Raw genomic sequence first — 18,801 nt, 5'->3', positions numbered from 1 at the left:
TAAAAAAGAAAGAAAAAAATGAAGCTTCTATGAACATCTGTGCAGCAGTCTTTTTGTAGACGTGTGCTCTCATTTCTCATGGGTAAGTGTCTAGAAGTGAATTTACTAGGTCCTATGGTGAGTTGTCTAGGAAGCAGATGCCAAGATAGAGCAAGAAATGCAATCAATTTATTGAGGTTAATGTCTGTGAAATATAAAGGAGACACAGAACAGGAGGAGGCAGACCTGAACAGGGTCTTCAGACCAGATGTGACCCTGTCAAAGGAGAGGGGGATATCTTGATGGTTTACGTGGTTACCATACCCTTGGAGGGTGGCAGAATATGCCACTCGAAAATATGCCACTTTGGCATAGGATTATTTTGAACTGAAGGCACTTGAAAAACAGCAGATATAAGAAGGGCACTCTGACGTCTCTTCCTTCTTCCTGAAAGCAGGAGATAAAACTCCCATGTGAAAGATGTCCTCCCTAAACCAGGAGGAAGAAACATTCTTGTCAACAGAGATAGGGAGTCAAGGCTGAGAAAAATCTGTACAAACAGACCTTATTAAAATACTCATTATTGGCCGGGCGCGGTGGCTCAAGCCTGTAATCCCAGCACTTTGGGAGGCCGAGACGGGCGGATCACGAGTTCAGGAGATCGAGACCATCCTGGCTAACACGGTGAAACCCCGTCTCTACTAAAATACAAAAAAAATTAGCCGGGCGAGGTGGCGGGCGCCCGTACTCCCAGCTACTCGGGAGGCTGAGGCAGGAGAATGGCGTGAACCCGGGAGGCGGGGCTTGCAGTGAGCTGAGATCCGGCCACTGCACTCCAGCCTGGGCAATAGAGCTAGACTCCGTCTCAAAAAAAAAAAAAAATACTCATTATTTTTCCCACATATTTTAGTTACTTTTGTGCAGTTGCCTCTTTCTGTTCAACATAGAATACAAGCACTTAGATTTTTCCACTTCTTTGGGTCTGTAGTATACTATATATACACACACACACATATATATACACATATATATATATGTATATATATATACATCTTTTTTTTTTTTTTTACTTTTTTTTGAGATAGTGTCTTGCTCTGTTGTCCAGGCTGGAGCGCATTGGCACGAAGATGGCTCACTGCAGCCTTGACTTCCCCAGTTTGAGGTGATCCTCCCACCTCAGCCTCCCAAGTAGCTGGGACTACATGTATGTGCCACCATACCTGGACAATTTATTTGTTTTTAGTAGAGACAAGGTCTCACTATGTTGCCCAGGTTGGTCTTGAACTCCTGGGCCCAAGTGATCCTTCTGCCTTGGCCTCCCAAAGAGCAGGGATTATAGGTGTGAGCCAACATGCCTATCCTATTTATTGGTTTTCTTTTTTTTTCTTTTTTTTTTTTTTTTGAGACGGAGTCTTGCTCTGTTGCCCAGGCTGGACTGCAGTGGCCGGATCTCAGCTCACTGCAAGCTCCGCCTCCCGGGTTTATGCCATTCTCCTGCCTCAGCCTCCCGAGCAGCTGGGACTACAGGCGCCCGCCACCTCGCCCGGCTAGATTTTTGTATTTTTTAGTAGAGACGGGGTTTCACCGTGTTAGCCAGGATGGTCTCGATCTCCTGACCTCGTGATCCGCCCGTCTCGGCCTCCCAAAGTGCTGGGATTACAGGCTTGAGCCACCGTGCCCGGCTTACAGTCTTTTGTTCTAATGTTGGGTGTGTTAGGCCACAGGAGCAGTTCCTCTGCCCTCCTGCCCTCCTTTCACCTGTGCAATGGCAGGACTCTCATGTTCCCCAGCCCTTTAAAAAAATTTTTTTCCCATAGGTTATTGGGGTACGGGTGGTGTTTGGTTACATACTTTTTTTGTTTTGTTTTTTGTTTTTGTTTTTGTTTTTGTTTTTGTTTTTGAGACAGAGTCTTGCTTTGTGGCCCAGGCTGGAGTGCAGTGGTGAGATCTTGGCTCATTGCAACCTCCACCTCCTACGTTCAAGCGATTCTCCCACCCTAGCCCCCCCCCAGTAGCTGGGATTACAGGCGTGCACCACCATGCCCAGCTAGTTTTTGTATTTTTAGTAGATACGGGGTTTCACTACATTGGCCAGGCTGGTCTTGAACTCCCAACCTCAAGTGTTCTGCCTACCTTGGCCTCCCAAAGTGCTGGGATTACAGGTTTGAGCCACTGTATTCGGCAGATGAGTAAGTTCTTTAGTGGTGATTTGTGAGATTTGGGTGCACCAATCACCTGAACAGTTTACACTATACCCTATTTGTTGTCTTTTACCCCTCACCTCTCTCCCACCCTTTCCCCCAAGTCCCCAAAGTCCATTGTATCATTTTTAATGCCTTCCCGTCCTCACAGTTTAGCTCCCACATATCAATGAGAACATACGATGTTTGGTTTTCCATTCCTGAGTTACTTTATTTAGAATAATAGTCTCCAATCTCATCCAGGTCATTGTGAATGCTCATAATTCATTCCTCTTTATGGCTGAGTAGTATTCAATCATATATATATATATGATTGATTGATATATAGGTTGATATATTTATATATATTGATTTTTATATATGATATATGTAAGATATATACATATATCTTTCTCACAGTTTCTTTATCCACTTGTTGATTGATGGACATTTGGGTTGGTTCCATGATTTTGCAATTGAAAATTGTGCTGCTATAATCATACGTGTGCAAGTATCTTTTTTGTATAATGACTTCTTTTCCTCTGGGTAAATGCCCAGTAGTGGGATTGCTGGGTCAAATGGTAGTTCTACTTTTAGTTCTTTAAGGGATCTCCACACTGTTTTCCATAGTGACTGTACTAGTTTACATTCCCACCAGCAGTGTAGAAGTGTTCCCTGATCACAGCATCCACACCAACATCTACCGTTTTTTTGATTGTTTTATTATGGCAATTCTTGCAGGAGTAAGGTTGTATCAAATTGTGGTTTTGATTTGCATTTCCCTGATCATTAGTGATGTTGAACATTTTTTCATAATGTTTATTGACCATTTGTATATATTCTTTTAAGAATTGTCTATTTGTGTCCTTAGCCCACTGTTTTTTGTTTTTTGAGACAGAGTCTCACTCTGCTGCCTAGGCTGGAGTGCAGTGGTGTGGTCTCGGCTCACTGCAACTTCTGCCTCCCAAGTTCAAGTGATTCTCCTGCCTTAGCCTCCCGAGTAGCTGGGATTACTGGTGTGTGCCACCACGCCCGGTTAATTTTTTGTATTTTTAGTAGAGATGGAGTTTTGCCATGTTGGTCATGCTGGTCTCAAACTCCTGACCTCAGGTGATCCACCTGCCTTGGCCTCCCAAAGTGTTGGGATTACAGATGTGAGCCACCCCGCCTGGCCCTCAGCCCACTTTTTGATGGGATTGTTTTTTCCTTGCTGATTTGTTTGAGTTTGTTGTAGATTCTGGATATTAGTCCTTTGTCAGATATATAGATAGTGAAGATTTTCTCCCACTCTGTGTGTTGTCTGTTTACTCTGCTGACTGTTCCTTTTGCTATGCGCAAACTCTTTAGTTTAATTAAGTCTCAGCTGTTAATCTTTGTTTTTATTGCATTTGCTTTTGGGTTCTTGGTCATGAAATTCTTGCCTAAGCCAGTGTCTAGAAGGGCTTTTCCAATGTTATCTTCTAGAATTTTTATAGTTTCAAGTCTTAGATTTAAGTCCTTAATCCATCTTGAGTTGATTTTTATATAAGGTGAGATATGAGGATCCAGTCTCATTCTCCTACATGTGGATAGCCAATCATCCCAGCACCATTATTGAAAAGGGTGTCCTTTCCCCACTTTATGATTTTGTTTGCTTTGTTGAAGATCAGTTGGCTGTAAGTATTTGGATTTATTTCTGTGTTCTCTATTCTGTTCCATTGGTCTATGTGCCTATTTATATACCATTACCATGCAGTTTTGGTGAGTATGGCCTTGAAGTATAGTTTGAAATCAGGTACAGTGATGCCTCCAGATTTGTTCTTTTTGCTTAGTTTCGTTTTGGCTATATGGGCTCTTTTTTGGTTCCATATGAATTTTAGAATTGTTTTTTCTAGTTCTGTGAAGAATGAACCCCGACCCTTTCTGATTGTGTTGCCTTTCTTTCTCTTTCTTTCTTTCTTTCTCTCTCTCTCTCTCTCTCTTTCCTTCCTTCCTTCCTTCCTTCCTTCCTTCCTTCCTTCCTTCCTTCCTTCTTTCTTTCTTTCTTTCTTTCTTTCTTTCTTTCTTTCTTTCTTTCTTTCTTTCTTTCTTTCTTTCTTTCTTTCCTTCTTTTTCTTTCTTTCTTTCTTTTCTCTCTCTCTTTCTTTCTTTCTCTCTCTCTTTCTCTCTCTCTTTCTCTCTCTCTCTCTTTCTTCTTCTTTTTTTTAATGAGATGGAGTCTCGCTCTTTTTGCCCAGGCTGGAGTGCAATGGCACAATCTCAGCTTACTGTAACCTCTACCTCCTGGGTTCTAGCGATTCTCCTGCCTCAGCCTTCCAAGTAGCTGGGATTATAGGCTACCACACCCGACTAATTTTGTATTTTTAGTTGAGACAGGTTTCTCCATGTTGGCCAGGCTGATCTCAAACTCCTGACCTCAGGTGATCTGCCCACCTCGGCCTCCCAATGTGCTAGGATTACAGGCGTGAGCCACCACACCTGGCCTTTTTTTTTTTTTTTCTGAAACTGAGTCTCACTCTTGCACAAAGGTGCAATCTCAGCTCACTGCAACCTCTGCCTCCTGAGTTCAAGCAATCCTCCTGCCTTGGCCTCCCCAGTAGCTGGGATTACAGGTGCCTGCCACCATGCCTGGCTAATTTTTGTATTTGTAGTAGAGACGGGGTTTCGCCATGTTGGCCAGGCTGGTCTCGAACTCTTGACCTCAGATGACCCACCTGCCTCGCCTTCCCAAAGTGCTTGTGCCTGGCCCAACTGACTGTGGGTCTTAAGACCCTCCCATAAGAGGGTCCCATCCTATACCCTGAGGTAAGGAATGCTGATGTCATGAAGCCTCCGTGAAAACCCATGAAGACAGGGTTCAGGAGCTTCTGGATACTTGAAAAAGTGGAGCCTCCTGAAGGGTGGCACAGCCAGGGAGGCCATGGAAGCTCTGAGCCCCTTCCCCCATACCTTGTCCTACATGTTCCTTCATCTGTATCCCTGGCAATATCCTATATAATAAACCAGTAAATGTAAGTGTTTCTCTGAGTTCTGTGAGTCGCTCCAGCAAATTAATTGAACTCAAAGAGGGGGTCATGGGAATCTCAGCTTGAAGCCGGTTGGTCAGAAGTTCCAGAGGCCTGGACTTATGACTGGTTTTTATGTGTTGTGGGGGTGGGGCAGGGGCAGTCTTGGGGACTGAGCCCTCAACCTGTGGGATCTGGCACTGTCTTAGGGTATATAGTGCTAGAACTGAATTGGAGAACACCCAGCTGGTGTCTGATGCTTGGTGTGTGTGGGAAAAAACCCACTCATTTGGTCACAGAAATTTTTTGTGTTGACGTGGTTGTTGTGGTATGAGAGTAGGGGAAAAACAGAGTTCTGGCTGGGCGTGGTGGCTCACACCTGTAATCCCACCACTTTGGGAGGCCGAGGTGGGTGGATTACCTGAGTTCAGGAGTTCGAGACCACCCTGGCCAACATGGTGAAACCCCATCTATACTAAAAATACAAAACTAGCCGGATGTGGTGGCGCATGCCTGTAATCCCAGCTACTTGAGAGGCTAAGGCAGGAGAATCGCTTGAATCTGGGAGGCGGAGGTTGTGGTGAGCCGAGATTGAGCCACCGCACTCCAGCCTGGGCTACAAGAGCAAAGCTCCATCTCAAAAAACAAAAAACAAAAGCCACAGAGTTTTTCCTACACAGGGTCTTTATTTTCTTTTTTTTTTTGTTGAGACAGAGTCTTGCTTTGTCGCCCAGCCTGGAGTGCAGTGGCCGGATCTCAGCTCACTGCAAGCTCCGCCTCCCGGGTTCACGCCATTCTCCTGCCTCAGCCTCCTGAGTAGCTGGGACTACAGGCGCCCGCCACCTCGCCCGGCTAGTTTTTTGTATTTTTTAGTAGAGACGGGGTTTCACCGTGTTAGCCAGGATGGTCTCGATCTCCTGACCTTGTGATCTGCCCGTCTCGGCCTCCCAAAGTGCTGGGATTACAGGCTTGAGCCACCGCGCCCGGCAGGGTCTTTATTTTCTAATGGGGGCTCCTATGTAGATGTAAACATCTGTATGCTTTCCTCCTGTTAATTTGCATTATGTCAATTTAATTTGCAGACCCAGTTGGAGACCCTAAGAGGGTAGAGAAAAGTCGTGTCCCCCTATTCCCTTCTCAGGCTGGGTGGCAGCACTTGTCCATTCACTTTACAATTGGCAAAGAAAATCACAAGGCACTCACATAGATCACCTGGGTTCCACGTATATTCATCCTGACCCCCATTCTTTTATTTATTTATTTATTTATTTACATAGTCTTACTGTGTCACCCAGGCTGGAGTGCAGTGGTGTGATCTTGGCTCACTGCAACCTCCTCCTCCTGGGTTCAAGTGATTCTCCTGCCTTAGCCTCATGAGTAGCTGGGATTAGAGGTGTGTGCCACCACGCCCTGCCCCAACTCCCATTCTAGAACAATAACTCTATCTTTCCCTGTTGAGGAGGATCAGTTGAGACCAGTTGTGAGGAATAGTATCAGAGGCTCAGCACTGTTTTTTTGTTTTGTGTTTGAGACAGTTTCACTCTTGTTGCCCAGGCTAGAGTGCAGTGGCATGATCTTGGCTCACAGCAACCTCTGTCTCCCAGGTTCAAGCGATTGTCCTGCCTCAGCCTCCCAAGTAGCTGGGATTATGGCCGCCCACAACCACGCCTGGCTAATTTTTAGTAGAGACAGAGTTTCACCATGTTGACCAGGCTGGTCTTGAACTCCTGACCTCAGGTGATCTGTCTGCCTTAGCCTCCCAAAGTGCTGGGATTAGAGGCATGAACCACCGTGTCGGGCCACGGCATTGATTTTTGTAGCTGGTAGGTAAGCAGCAGCTAGATCAGTCTTGGTAAATGGCAGTCTATGCCAGGGGTCAGAAACCTATAACCCTCAGGCCAAATCTGGCTTGCAGCCTGTTTTTGTATTGTCCACGTACTAAGAATGGATTTTGCATTTTTATTGATTTATTTTATTTTATTATATTATTTTTTTAAGACACAAGGTCTCGCTCTTTCGCCTAGGCTGGAGTATAGTGGTATGATCATATGATGCAGAAGTAGGCTGCTTGTGGGAGGCTTGAAATCTAGGGCTTAAGTAATCCTCCCCCCTTAGTCTCCTGAGTAGCTGGAATTACAGCCTTGAACCACCACCATGCCTGCTTAAAAAAAAAAAAAAAAAAAATTGGCCAGGTGCAGTGGCTCACACCTGTAATCCCAGCACTTTGGGAGGCCAAGGCAGTGGATTGCTTGAGGCCAGGAGTTATAGCCCAGCCTGGACAACATGGTGAAACCCCATCTCTACTAAAAATACAAAAATTAGCCAGGTGTGGTGGCAGGCGCCTGTAGTCCTAGCTACTCGGGAGGCTGAGGAAGAAGAATAGCTTGAACCCAGGAGGTAGAGGTTGCAGTGAGCCAAGATCATGCCACTGCACTCTAGCCTGGGTGACAGAGCAAGACTTGTCTCAGAATTTTTTTTTTTTTTTTTTAGATATGGGGTGTCACCATGTTGCCGAGGCCGGTCTTGAATTCCTGGCCTAAAGCAATCTTCCTGCCTTGGCCTCCGAAAGAGTTGGGATGACAGGAATGAGCCACTGCACCCACCTGTTTTAGTTTTAAATGGTTGAAAAAATAAACCATTTCTTGATATTAATCAAAGAAGATTAATATTGATTTACAGTATTTGTATTATAAACTGATTGATTTCCTCTGCTGACTTTGTTTGATTAGTTACGGGATAGTCTGGCACAGCAAAACTGCGGAATAACATGTTAATCTATGGAACCCTTGTGCATTGCTGACGGGATGTAAAATGGTGCAGTCACCATGGAAAATTGTTTGGCAGTTCCTCAATAAGTTAAACATTGAATTACTGCATGATGCAGCAATTCCACTCCTGGGTATGTGCTCAAAAGAATTGAAAACAGATATTTGAACAAAAACTTGTACACAAATGTTTATAACAGCACTATTCACAATAGCCAAAAGTTGGAAACAAGCCAAATGTCCATCGACTGATGAATGGATAAATAAAATATGGTATATTAATACGAGGGATATTATTCAGCTATAAAAAGAAATGAAGTACTGTGACATGCTACACCATAGATGAACCTTGAAAACATTATGTTAAGTGAAAGCCAGACACAAATGGCCACATAATGTATGATTCCATTTATATGAAATATCCAGAATAGGGAAAATCCACAGAGACCATAAGCAGATTAGTGGTTCCCAGGGACTAAGGAGAGTAAACTGCTCAGTAGGTGGGAACTTTCCTTTTGGGGTGATGAAAAAGTCTGGAACTAGATAGTGGTGGTGATTGCACATCATTGTGAATGTACTAAATGTCACAGAACTGTGCACTTCAGAACGGTTAAAATAGTAAATTTTATCTTATGTGTATTTTACCACAATTTTAAAAGTAGGCTATACAAATAGGAAAAAAATTTGATCTATTACTGAATGTCAGACATTTGCATTATTGCCTAGTTTTCCTTTTTTTTTTTTTTTTTTTGAAACAGGGTCTCACTCCGTCACCCAGGCTGGAGTGCAGTGGCACATCATGGCTCACTGCAGCCTTGATCTCCCCAGGCTCAGGTGATCCTCCTACCTCAGCCTCCCGTGTTGCTGGGACTATAGGAGTACACCACCATGCTTGGCTCATTTTCTTTTCTTTTTTTTTTTTTTAAATAGAGATGGGGTTTTGCCATGTTGCCCAGGTTGGTCTCAAACTCCTGGGCTCAAGCAATTTGCCTGCCTTAGCCTCCCAAAATGTTGGGATTACAGGCGTGAGCCATCACACCTGGCCCTATTTCCCATTTTTTATTGTTAAAACTAACTGATATGGTTTGGCTGTGCCCCACCTAAAATCTCATTTTGAATTGTAATCTCCATAATCTCCATATGTCAAGAGAGGGACCAAGTAGAGGTAATTGAATCATGGCCGGGGGCGGGGAGTAGGGGGGTTGGGGGGTGGTTTCACTTATGCTGTTCTGTGATATCGAGTGCTCATGAAATCTGATGGTTTTATAAGGGGCTCTTCTCCCTTCACTCAACACTTTTCCCTCCTGCTGCCTTGTAAAGAAGGTTCCTTGCTTCCCCTTTGCCTTCCACCGTGATTGTAAGTTTCCTGAGGCCTACCCAGCCATGCTGAACTGTGAGTTAATTAGACCTCTTTCCGTTATAAATTACCCAGTCTCAGACAGTTCTTTATAGCAATATGAAAATGGACGAGTACACTAACCTTGAGATAACCATTGTTGTTCACCTGAGAAGCACAAAATTTTAAGGACAAATTCCGAATTGTTGAATGACTGAGTTAAAGAACATGAACAATTTTAAGAGCTTGATATACAAGATAAAAACAACCTTTGGAAAGGTTGCATTGGTTTCACTCTTATTACCCATTCAGTACACACACAGTGAACATGTGTAGAGTTTATACTCTGTGCCAGGTATATATGGAAGACTAAGCCACAGTTCTCAGAGATTTGAAATTTAACTGGATGATATAGGCCTGTAAGTAGCCAGCAACAATAAGGTACAATAGATGTAAATTTCAAGTGACACTGGAAACCCAAAGGAAAGAGGACCTGATTTTCTCTCTCTTTTTTTTTTTTTCAAGATGGAGTCTCGTTCTGTTGCCCAATCTGAAGTGCAGTGGCACTATCCTGGCTCACTGCAACCTCTGCCTCCTGGGTTTAGGCGATTCTTCTGCCTCAGCCTCCTGAGTAGCTGGGACTGCAGGCATGCAACCACCATGCCTGGCTGATTTGTGTATTTTTGTAGAGACAAGGTTTCACCATGTTGGCCAGGCTGGTCTTGAACTCCTGACCTCAAGTGATCCGCCTGCCTTGGTCTCTCAAAGCACTGGTATTACAGGCATGAGCCACAGCGCCTGGCCCTGATTCACTCCTGTTTAAGAAGCGAGGTGATATCTGAGACCAAGGTGTTTTCTCAGCCTGTGTCAGCCACCCTCACCTATTCTGGATGTTACCTTAAAAAATAAGTTGCCATTTTTCATAGACTAAACCTTTACTTCTTAAAAACATATTTATTTCATTTAATTTTATTTATTTTTTGAGACACAGTTTCACTCTTGTCTCCTAGGCTGGAGTGCAGAGGCGTGATTGACTCACCTCAACCTCCGCCTCCCAGGTTCAGGCGATTCTCCTGCCTCATCCTCCCAAGTAGCTGGGTTACAGGCATGCACCACCATGCCCAGCTAATTTTTGTATTTTTAGTAGAGACCGGGTTTCACCATATTGGCCAGGCTGGTCTTGAACCCTGACCTCAGGTGATCTGCCTGCCTTGGCCTCCCGAAGTGCTGAGATTACAGGTGAGAGCCACTGCATCTGGCCTTCATGTTTATTTGATTGCTAGTGAAGATGAAGGTTTTTCTCATGTTTATTAACAACTTTTATTTCTTCTTTTGCTCATTTTCCATTGAGATGTGAATGCTTTTCTCAGAATTTTGAAGATTTCTATGGTAAGGGTGATTTTATTTCAGTTATTTTCACAGCAAATATATTCTGCTGACTTATGTTTGTTTTTAAGTCTTGTACAGGGTGGTTTTTAAAAAAGCTTTAATGAGGTATAATTTACACACTATAAAATATACCCACTGTGGCTGGGTGTGGCTGCGCACGCCTGTAATCCCAGTACTTTGGGAGGCCGAGGTGGGCGCATCACCTGAGTTCAGGAGTTCGAGACCAGCCTGGCCAACATGGTGAAACCCCGTCTCTACTAAAAATGCGGAAATTACCTGGGTGTGGTGTGCCTGTAATCCCAGCTATTTGCAAGGCTGAGGCAGGAGAATCACTTGAACTGGGGAGGCGGTGTTGGGATCTGCGTGTTTCTTAGACAAAGGAATGAACACACAAGACAACACAAGACGAGACAAACATGGCAGCCGCGCCGTGCCGAACGGCACACTTTGATTTATTTTATACAGTCGTTTGTGGAATGTTGCCAAGTCACAAGACACATGTTGTTTTTCTGACCTTTCCCTGACTTTCTGGTTTTTCAAGATGTTTACACATTAACCAGTCCCCAGGGTCTGCTGTTTGCAGCTGGCTCCTTTGTCCTTCCTGTTTGCAGGGAAGGAGCATCCTGCTTTGTTTGCAAGAGCAGGACTTATCGGGAACATCTCGTTTGCGAGCACCTAGTCCTCTACATTTCCGCTTTCTTTATTTACAAGTTTGAATTTCTTTCAAAACCATCATCACATGTTCAGCTCACTCGGATTTGGTGTTTGCCCTTTGGCACGGTCTCCAGCAGACTATGAAAATGACAAAGGCAAGAACAACAATCAATACATTACTAGAAACAGAAGTCAGTAAAGTTTTTACAGGGCTCATAGGGTTTAAAGACATCAAGCTTTGTGCAATACCAGTCATCAAATCTGCTCCGGTCAGCAATGGTAACTGATTGCAAAATGTTTCAGAAATGTTTTGTGTTAATTCTTGTATTTCTAAGGAAAGATTATTATGGCCAATTAAAAGTCTCTTCGTCTCAGTCCAATTATGTACAGTGCTGTTAAAAGGAACAGGAGTAATACAAAATTGGGTAGTATTCCAATCACATTTTAACAAAGCTCAAGTATTCAACACTGTTAGCTGATCTCCTAACCAAGAAACCACTTGCTCCAGATTATCCACTCGTTCAGTCAGATGAGCATCTATGTCTCGTTGCTGCTGCCACAACAAATGTGATTGTTCATGCCATTGTTGTACAAATTCTGCATTTTGTATACTCTGATGTAGAGTTAAGCCAGCAACAGTGGCAGTGGAAGCAACTGCTACAAGTCCCACCACCACTGTTACGACGATCCCAACTATTCTCTGGCTGCGGTGGACACGATCTTGTATTACTTTATAAAGTTGAGTGACCCCAGCGGATTCACTCCAGGAGCGTGTTAAGTTCACAGGTAGCCAGGTTTTTTTCCTGGCTTTCAAAATATGTAAATCCGAATGAGACTCATTCCAATTATTATTCCACCAAGTAGTATTTATACAACTTAAGAATGTACAATTGCCGGTACAGTTAACTACCCCTGTATTATTATCCCATTTAAAGATTTCTGTTAACAACAAATAAGGTTTCTTTACACATGCAACACATATCTAGAGCTATTTCGATGTAAAGATATATGAAAAGGATTAGAAATGTTAGTAGTAAGATTCAAGGACTTGTTTCCCGTGAAAGTGAACATTGGTTTACCAGCAGCTAGCAACTTCCAAATATGACTTTGTATTTGTGAGGTGTTCGCCAAATGCGGCATAGGGGGCGACAAGCCACCATCATGCCAAATAATAGTTTCATTGCCATCCGCAGCAATGCTGTGATTACCCTTATGCCAGCACAGGTTGACATGGCTGAATTTAGTTTGAAAATCTCCATGCACACTCCAATCTGTAACAAGGTATTTACGACTTTTCCCTTTTACTTCTAACAACAATCACAGCCCACTACCTCAACATCTAGTCCACTCTAGTTGGGAAACACCTCCGGACACATCAGGGATAGGGCATAAAGATAATGTAGTTGGCAAAGTTTCATTAAGTAATGCAGTATGATTATACTTAAAACTTTGAGCAACAATAATCATAGTAAAGGCAGCAATGTGACTATGGTTATAGCGAACAGCCCAAGCCTCATGAGAAGGATGTAGACAATGTGGACTACTCCCAAGACATATAGGTAACCCTTCAACCCCAAATTGATATGAACTATTTACTATGCCAGTGTCTAATTCAGGAACTTGGTTCAAAAAAGGTGATGGCATCCAAGCAGTATCATTAGTAAATACTGGGACCTCTTTGTCTCCCCATGCCACACCTTGATATAAGGGTGGAAAAGGAATATAAGCCCAATAGGTAAATTCTCCAGCTGTTACCTGGCAATTCACTATAGCCAGCATAGCCAGAAATAAAGTCATCAGGGTTTTGGGCTGCCCAGCTTGCTCAACAACCCCTTCAGCTTTCTGAGTGAGCTTTCTCAGCTGACCCCATGTCGGGGGCTCCGTACATCGAGTTCCGAAGGTGAATGTTCTCTGAGCACTCAGATTCAGCTCCTGAAATGCTGCTAGAAAGTCCCCTGATCAGTTCCTCTTCGCCATGGCACTGCTTTAGTCTTCTAGACGGGAACCATTTGTCTCCAGCACCTGTACGGACAAAAGCATAGCCTCGGCCCCATTGTAAAACTTTTCCTTTTAAATATTGCCCTTGTAATGAAGGATAATACACCCACAGATTACTGTTTTGCAGCTTTTCTAAAGGCTGTTGAAAATGTTTCACTGCTGCCAACTGCTGTAATTGGCACCAATGGTTGAGAAAATTTAAAGTAAAAAGGGCTTTCAGAATTTGATGTTTTGGGGAATCTCACCCATTTCCCCCTGTTTGTTTTGAAAGTTGTAATTTTAAAGTAGCATTGGCTCTTTCAATAATTGCTTGGCCTTGACTCTTAAATGGAATACCGGTGGAATGGTGAATATGATATAAAGAAAGGAAGGCAGCCAATTTACGAGAGCGATAAGCAGGGGCATTATCAGTTTTTAATTCAGCAGGAACTCCCATAACCACAAAGCAAGTAAGTAAACGAGTGATAACAGAGTCAGCCTTTTCAGAGGGTAATGGTGTAGCCCATTGGAAATGTGAACAGGTATCAATTGTATGATGAACATATTTTAGACGACCAAAAGAAGAGACATAAGTGACATCCACTTGCCAAATGTGATTTTGTTGAGTGCCTCGAGGATTAGTACCTGGACTTAGAAAAGGTGCAATAATAGGAGCACAAGATGGACAGGCCCTGACAATAGCTCGGGCTTGTCAGCGTGTTATAGAAAATTGCCACTGTAATCCTAAACTATTAGTATGATGCAATTGGTGCTCATCCTGAGCATGTTGGACACTGCCGATAAGTAAAGAATCAATTTGACTATTGCCAAAAGTCAAAGGTCCTGGCAAAGTAGAGTGAGAATGAATATGAATGATAAAAAGGGGGACAGTGTGAGAAGTAAGAGCTATAAATAATAAAGAAAATAATTTTTGTAAAGGAGTTTGAGGGAATAATGGCAATGAAGTTTGTGAAATATATTGAGTCACATAAACAGCATATTGGGAATCACTAACAATGTTATAAGGGGTTTGAGGCCAGTCTTGAAGTACCATAAGAATGACAAAAAGTTCTCCCTGTTGTACTGATTCAAATGGATAGTGAGAAATTTTAGAGTTATCCTGTGTCCAATATCCAGCTTTTCCGTTACTAGATGCGTCAGTGAAAAAGGTGGGACCCTTAACTGGGGTGTAAGAGATGGGATTATATGGCAGTAAAGGATATTGTTGTAGAAAAGCAAATAATTTATTACTAGGATAGTGCTGAGAAAAAGAACCAGTGTCCTCAGTGCAGGCCACTTGCCAACCTTCATGAGTCTCTAGTAGAGATTCAATTTGTTGTTTAGACAATCGGGTAATAATTTTTATAGGGTCAACACCAAGCAACTGACGAGCTCGATGTCATCCTTTAATAATCAATTCAGCTAATTTATCAATGTATGGGTGAATTTTTAAAATGGCTTTATTAGCCAAAAATAGCCACTCCAGAATGTTATTATCTTGATGTAAAATGGCCGTTGGCGAGTGAGGAGTATGAAAAAGACATAAAGAGGGTGGAAGATTGGGTGCAATGTAATTAAGTTGAGCTTCACTGATTCTATTTTCTACAAATGACAACTCTTCTGCTGCTGCAGGGGATAGTTGACGGGAACTGTTTAAATCTGAATCTCCTTCTAAGGTAGCAAATAAATGTTGCAATTTGTAAGTAGGTATGCCTAAGATGGGGCAAAGCCAATTTATGTCTCCTAGCAATTTTTGAAAATCATTGAGAGTTAAAAGTTGATCTCTTCAAATTTGAACCTTCTGAGGCCTTATCTGCTTTTCTGCTGAAAGGTATCCCAAATATTGAATAGGAAATTGAGTTTGTATTTTCTCAGGAGAAATTTGTAAATTATATTGAGTTAATTGCTGTTGCAAAGCTTGAAAAACTTGACTTTGCAGGACTTCATCAGGAGTTGCTAATAGAATATCATCCATATAATGGTATATCAATACAGTAGGGAATTGACATCTAACGGGATTTAAGGCTCTATGAACAAATTCTTGACAAAGAGCAGGACTATTAAGCACACCTTGAGGGAGAACTTTCCATTGGTATCTTTGAGTAGGCTGTCTATTATTATATTTGGGAACAGTAAAGGCAAATTTTTCACAATCTTGGGGTTGTAATGGAATAGTAAAAAAAAATCTTTAAGATCTATGACCATTAATTTCCAATTTTGTGGGATAAGGGCTGGATTAGGAAGACCAGGTTGTAAAATCCCCATATGTTGAATAGAAGCATTAATAGCCCTAAGATCAGTTAATAAGTGCCATTTTCCACTTTTCTTTTTAATGACAAACACAGGGGAATTCCATGCAGAAGTACTTGGTTCAACATGCCCCTCGGCCAATTGCTCCTTAACTAAATCTTTTAAAGCCTCAGGTTTTTCTTTAGACAACTGCCACTGTTCCACCCAGACAGGAGTTTCAGTTTTCCACTTCAGTTGTAAAGCTTGAGGCTTGTGGACAGTGGCTATGAGTTTAAAAGATTGTAGCCCATCTTGAACATCATATTTTTGGCAGCCGGAGAAATATGAGGAATGCTTAGAAAGGCACCAAATTGTTGTAAAAGATCACGGGCCCAAAGGTTAATGTTAATGGGAACTATATAAAATAATACTTTTTCCTGTTGTCCTTCAGGTCCTATGCAGCTCAGGGGCTCAGCACTTTGGTAGACTACAGAAGCAGTACCTAGGCCAGATAAAGTGACCGATACTTGTTTCTTTTTCCAATGAGCAGGCCATTGAGCCAAGCAAATAATTGATACATCTGCTCCTGTATCGACTAATCCCTCAAAAAGTATCCCATTAATTTGCAATGAACATAAAGGTTTTTGTTCAGAAACTAAAGTTTCCCAGAAAACAGTTTTCCCAGTGCTACTGAAACCTCCTTGATGAGACACGTCTCTAGACAGAAAGGGAAAAAAAGTCAATAGAAGCAATTGTGCAATATGTTCCCCTGCCTCTAGGTGCATAAATTGTGAGGCTTGTACCATAATATGGATTTCATCAGTAAAGTCAGGGTCAATAATTCCTGGGATCACTATTAGCCCTCGCAGAGCACTGCTACTTCGACCTAATAGTAGTCCTACATGCCCATCAGGCAAAGGGCCACATACTCCAGTGGCTAATTTATATATACCTCCATCGGGAGACAAAGTATAAGGTTGGGTAATGGCCAAATCAGCAGCAGCGCTTTGCCTAGTAGCAGCATAGAGCTGAGAAACAGGTATAAGATGTGAAACCTTTAAGGATGGCTCGAGGGTGTTCTCTGATGCTGTAGACCATGGCTTACCGGATATTGTTGCAGACTTGTATTGTAATTGTTGGGGCCCCAAGCCTGTGGGCCCCGATTCCCGTTTCCCGGGAGAGGTAATAATGAATTGCCAAGTTTATCAGTTTTTGAATGGCATTCGTTTGTCCAATGGTGACCTTTACTGCCTGTTTACAGTCCCCAGAAGGTAGCCTTTTGTCTTTTGAAGCAGAAACGCCCAATTTTTTCCGACACTCTTTTTTAAAATGGCCGGGTTTCCCACATTGAAAACATATACCTTGTTTAGAATTACTCTTTAAGGTTTTGGAAATTGCACCAGCAAACAGTTGAGCATTATAAACAGCCCCTCCAACACCAGCACAAGCTCTAATGTATTCATCTAAATTAGCTCCACTGGCTTTTAAAGGTCTCAGTAATTTTTGACATTCAGGGTTAGCATTTTCAAAGGACAATGTCTGCAACAAGATTTTAGAGGCAGGGCCAATGCCTACAGTTTTTAATACAGCATCTTGAAGACGTGCCACAAAGTCGGGGTATGGTTCATTTGCCCCTTGTAAGATCTTTACAAAGGATAAAGAAGTTTTACCCGCTATTTCTACCTTGTTCCAAGCTCTTAAAAATAAAGTCTTAATTTGTGTGAGAGCTGTATTATCTAAGCCAGCTTGAGCGTCAAGCGTGGCATATTGCCCCATTCCAGTGAGTTGTTCTTCAGTGGGTCCCGGAGGGTTACGTGTAGCATTTTTTCTAGCCTGCACATGTGCCTCTTCCATCCACCAGCTTTGCAGCTGTAACCATTGAGAACGATCAAGAACAGCCTTTCCCAGAGTTTCCCAATCAATAGGAATCATTAAGTTTTCTGATGAGAAGGAATTGAGAAGACTTAAGAACAAATGGGGACTGGGGCCCATAGTTAGAAATGGCAGTTTTCATTTCTTTTAAAAACTTAAATTGTAATGCTGCAAAATGAATGTTATTACTACCATTTGGAAATTGAGCATTAGGGGCAAAAGGGACTCGTGTAATTGGAAACAAATTTAACTCTTCAAAATCTCCTTTAACTTTATCACCCTCTTCTTCCCCTATGGGAGGGAAGGGTATAGAAAAAACCTTCCAGATAAAGGCAAAGGAGCTGGGGGTGGTGGTAAAGGAAAATCCTCCTCCAACGGCACAGATGGAAGGGTGACAGGGAAAGCCTGTAGTGGTGATTTAGGAGAAACAGGAGCAGTGACACCTTGCAATTTTAACAATTGTTGTGACATACCCAGAATATGCTGCATGTCAGAATTTCCTTTGGAAGGAGACCGTGAGAGAAGCACTGGCTCTTCCTCTAACTCCCTATCTTCAGCAACTGGAGCGTAAATAGGCTCCTCTCCAAGGGCAGCTCCTTCTGTTTTTTTATTTGCTGCACCCTCTGTGGCAATATCGCCACGTTCAGAGTCAGTTTTGAGTAACTCTAAAGCTTGTGTAATTGAGCTGCATAAAGTCCACAAAGTTAAAGGCATAGTTTGCCCGCGCTGATGTGCCTGTCGCAGGACCTTAACCACCTGTAACCATTCTTTTCAATTTAGCTGTATTTTAGTCTGATAATGAAACCAATAACAATGCTGCTCAACATGGGCAAACAATCATTTCAAAGTTTTTTCTTTTACTTCCACTCCTATAGACAATAACAATCCTTGGAGCAACTGCAAATACTCAGAGGCCAAAGAGGTGGAATTCCCCATAATTTTCCCGTGGGTCTCCCTTCTTTATTTACTTACCCGGGGTGGTTCCCCTCCGGTTCCCTGCTTTCGTGAAGCCACGGACCATGCTCGCTGCACCAGATGTTGGGGTCTGCATGTTTCCTAGACAAAGGAATGAACACGCAAGACAACACAAGACGAGACAAACATGGCGGCCACCCCAAATGGCACGCTCTGATTTATTTTATACAGTCATTTGTGGAATGTTGCCAAGTCACAAGACACATGTTGTTTTTCTGACCTTTCCCTGACTTTCTGGTTTTTCAAGATGTTTACACATTAACCAGTCCCCAGGGTCTGCTGTTTGCAGCTGGCTCCTTTGTCCTTCCTGTTTGCAGGGAAGGAGCATCCTACTTTGTTTGCAAGAGCAGGACTTATCGGGAACATCTCGTTTGTGAGCACGTAGTCCTCTACAAGGCGGAGGTTACAGTGAGCTGAGATTGTGCCATTGCACTCCAGCCTGGGCAACAAGAGCGACACTT

At 42.8% G+C, this 18,801-nt stretch overlaps 1 long non-coding RNA gene across 1 annotated transcript; it reads right to left on the bottom strand.

The window, feature by feature from the left end:
• Positions 1–8,634: 8,634 nt before the first annotated feature.
• On the bottom strand, positions 8,635–18,708 carry LOC139363810 (uncharacterized). Its single transcript, XR_011624827.1, has 2 exons — positions 18,338–18,708; positions 8,635–13,309 (listed from the first exon to the last, which is right to left on the bottom strand). It is a non-coding gene; the product is annotated as an uncharacterized lncRNA (long non-coding RNA).
• Positions 18,709–18,801: the final 93 nt, after the last annotated feature.

Source organism: Macaca nemestrina, chromosome 1, assembly GCF_043159975.1.
Source record: "Macaca nemestrina isolate mMacNem1 chromosome 1, mMacNem.hap1, whole genome shotgun sequence".
In the NCBI taxonomy this organism is placed as follows: Eukaryota; Metazoa; Chordata; class Mammalia; order Primates; family Cercopithecidae; genus Macaca; species Macaca nemestrina.
Note: the sequence above shows the minus strand (reverse complement) of the source record. Positions and strands in the feature narration are given on the sequence as shown.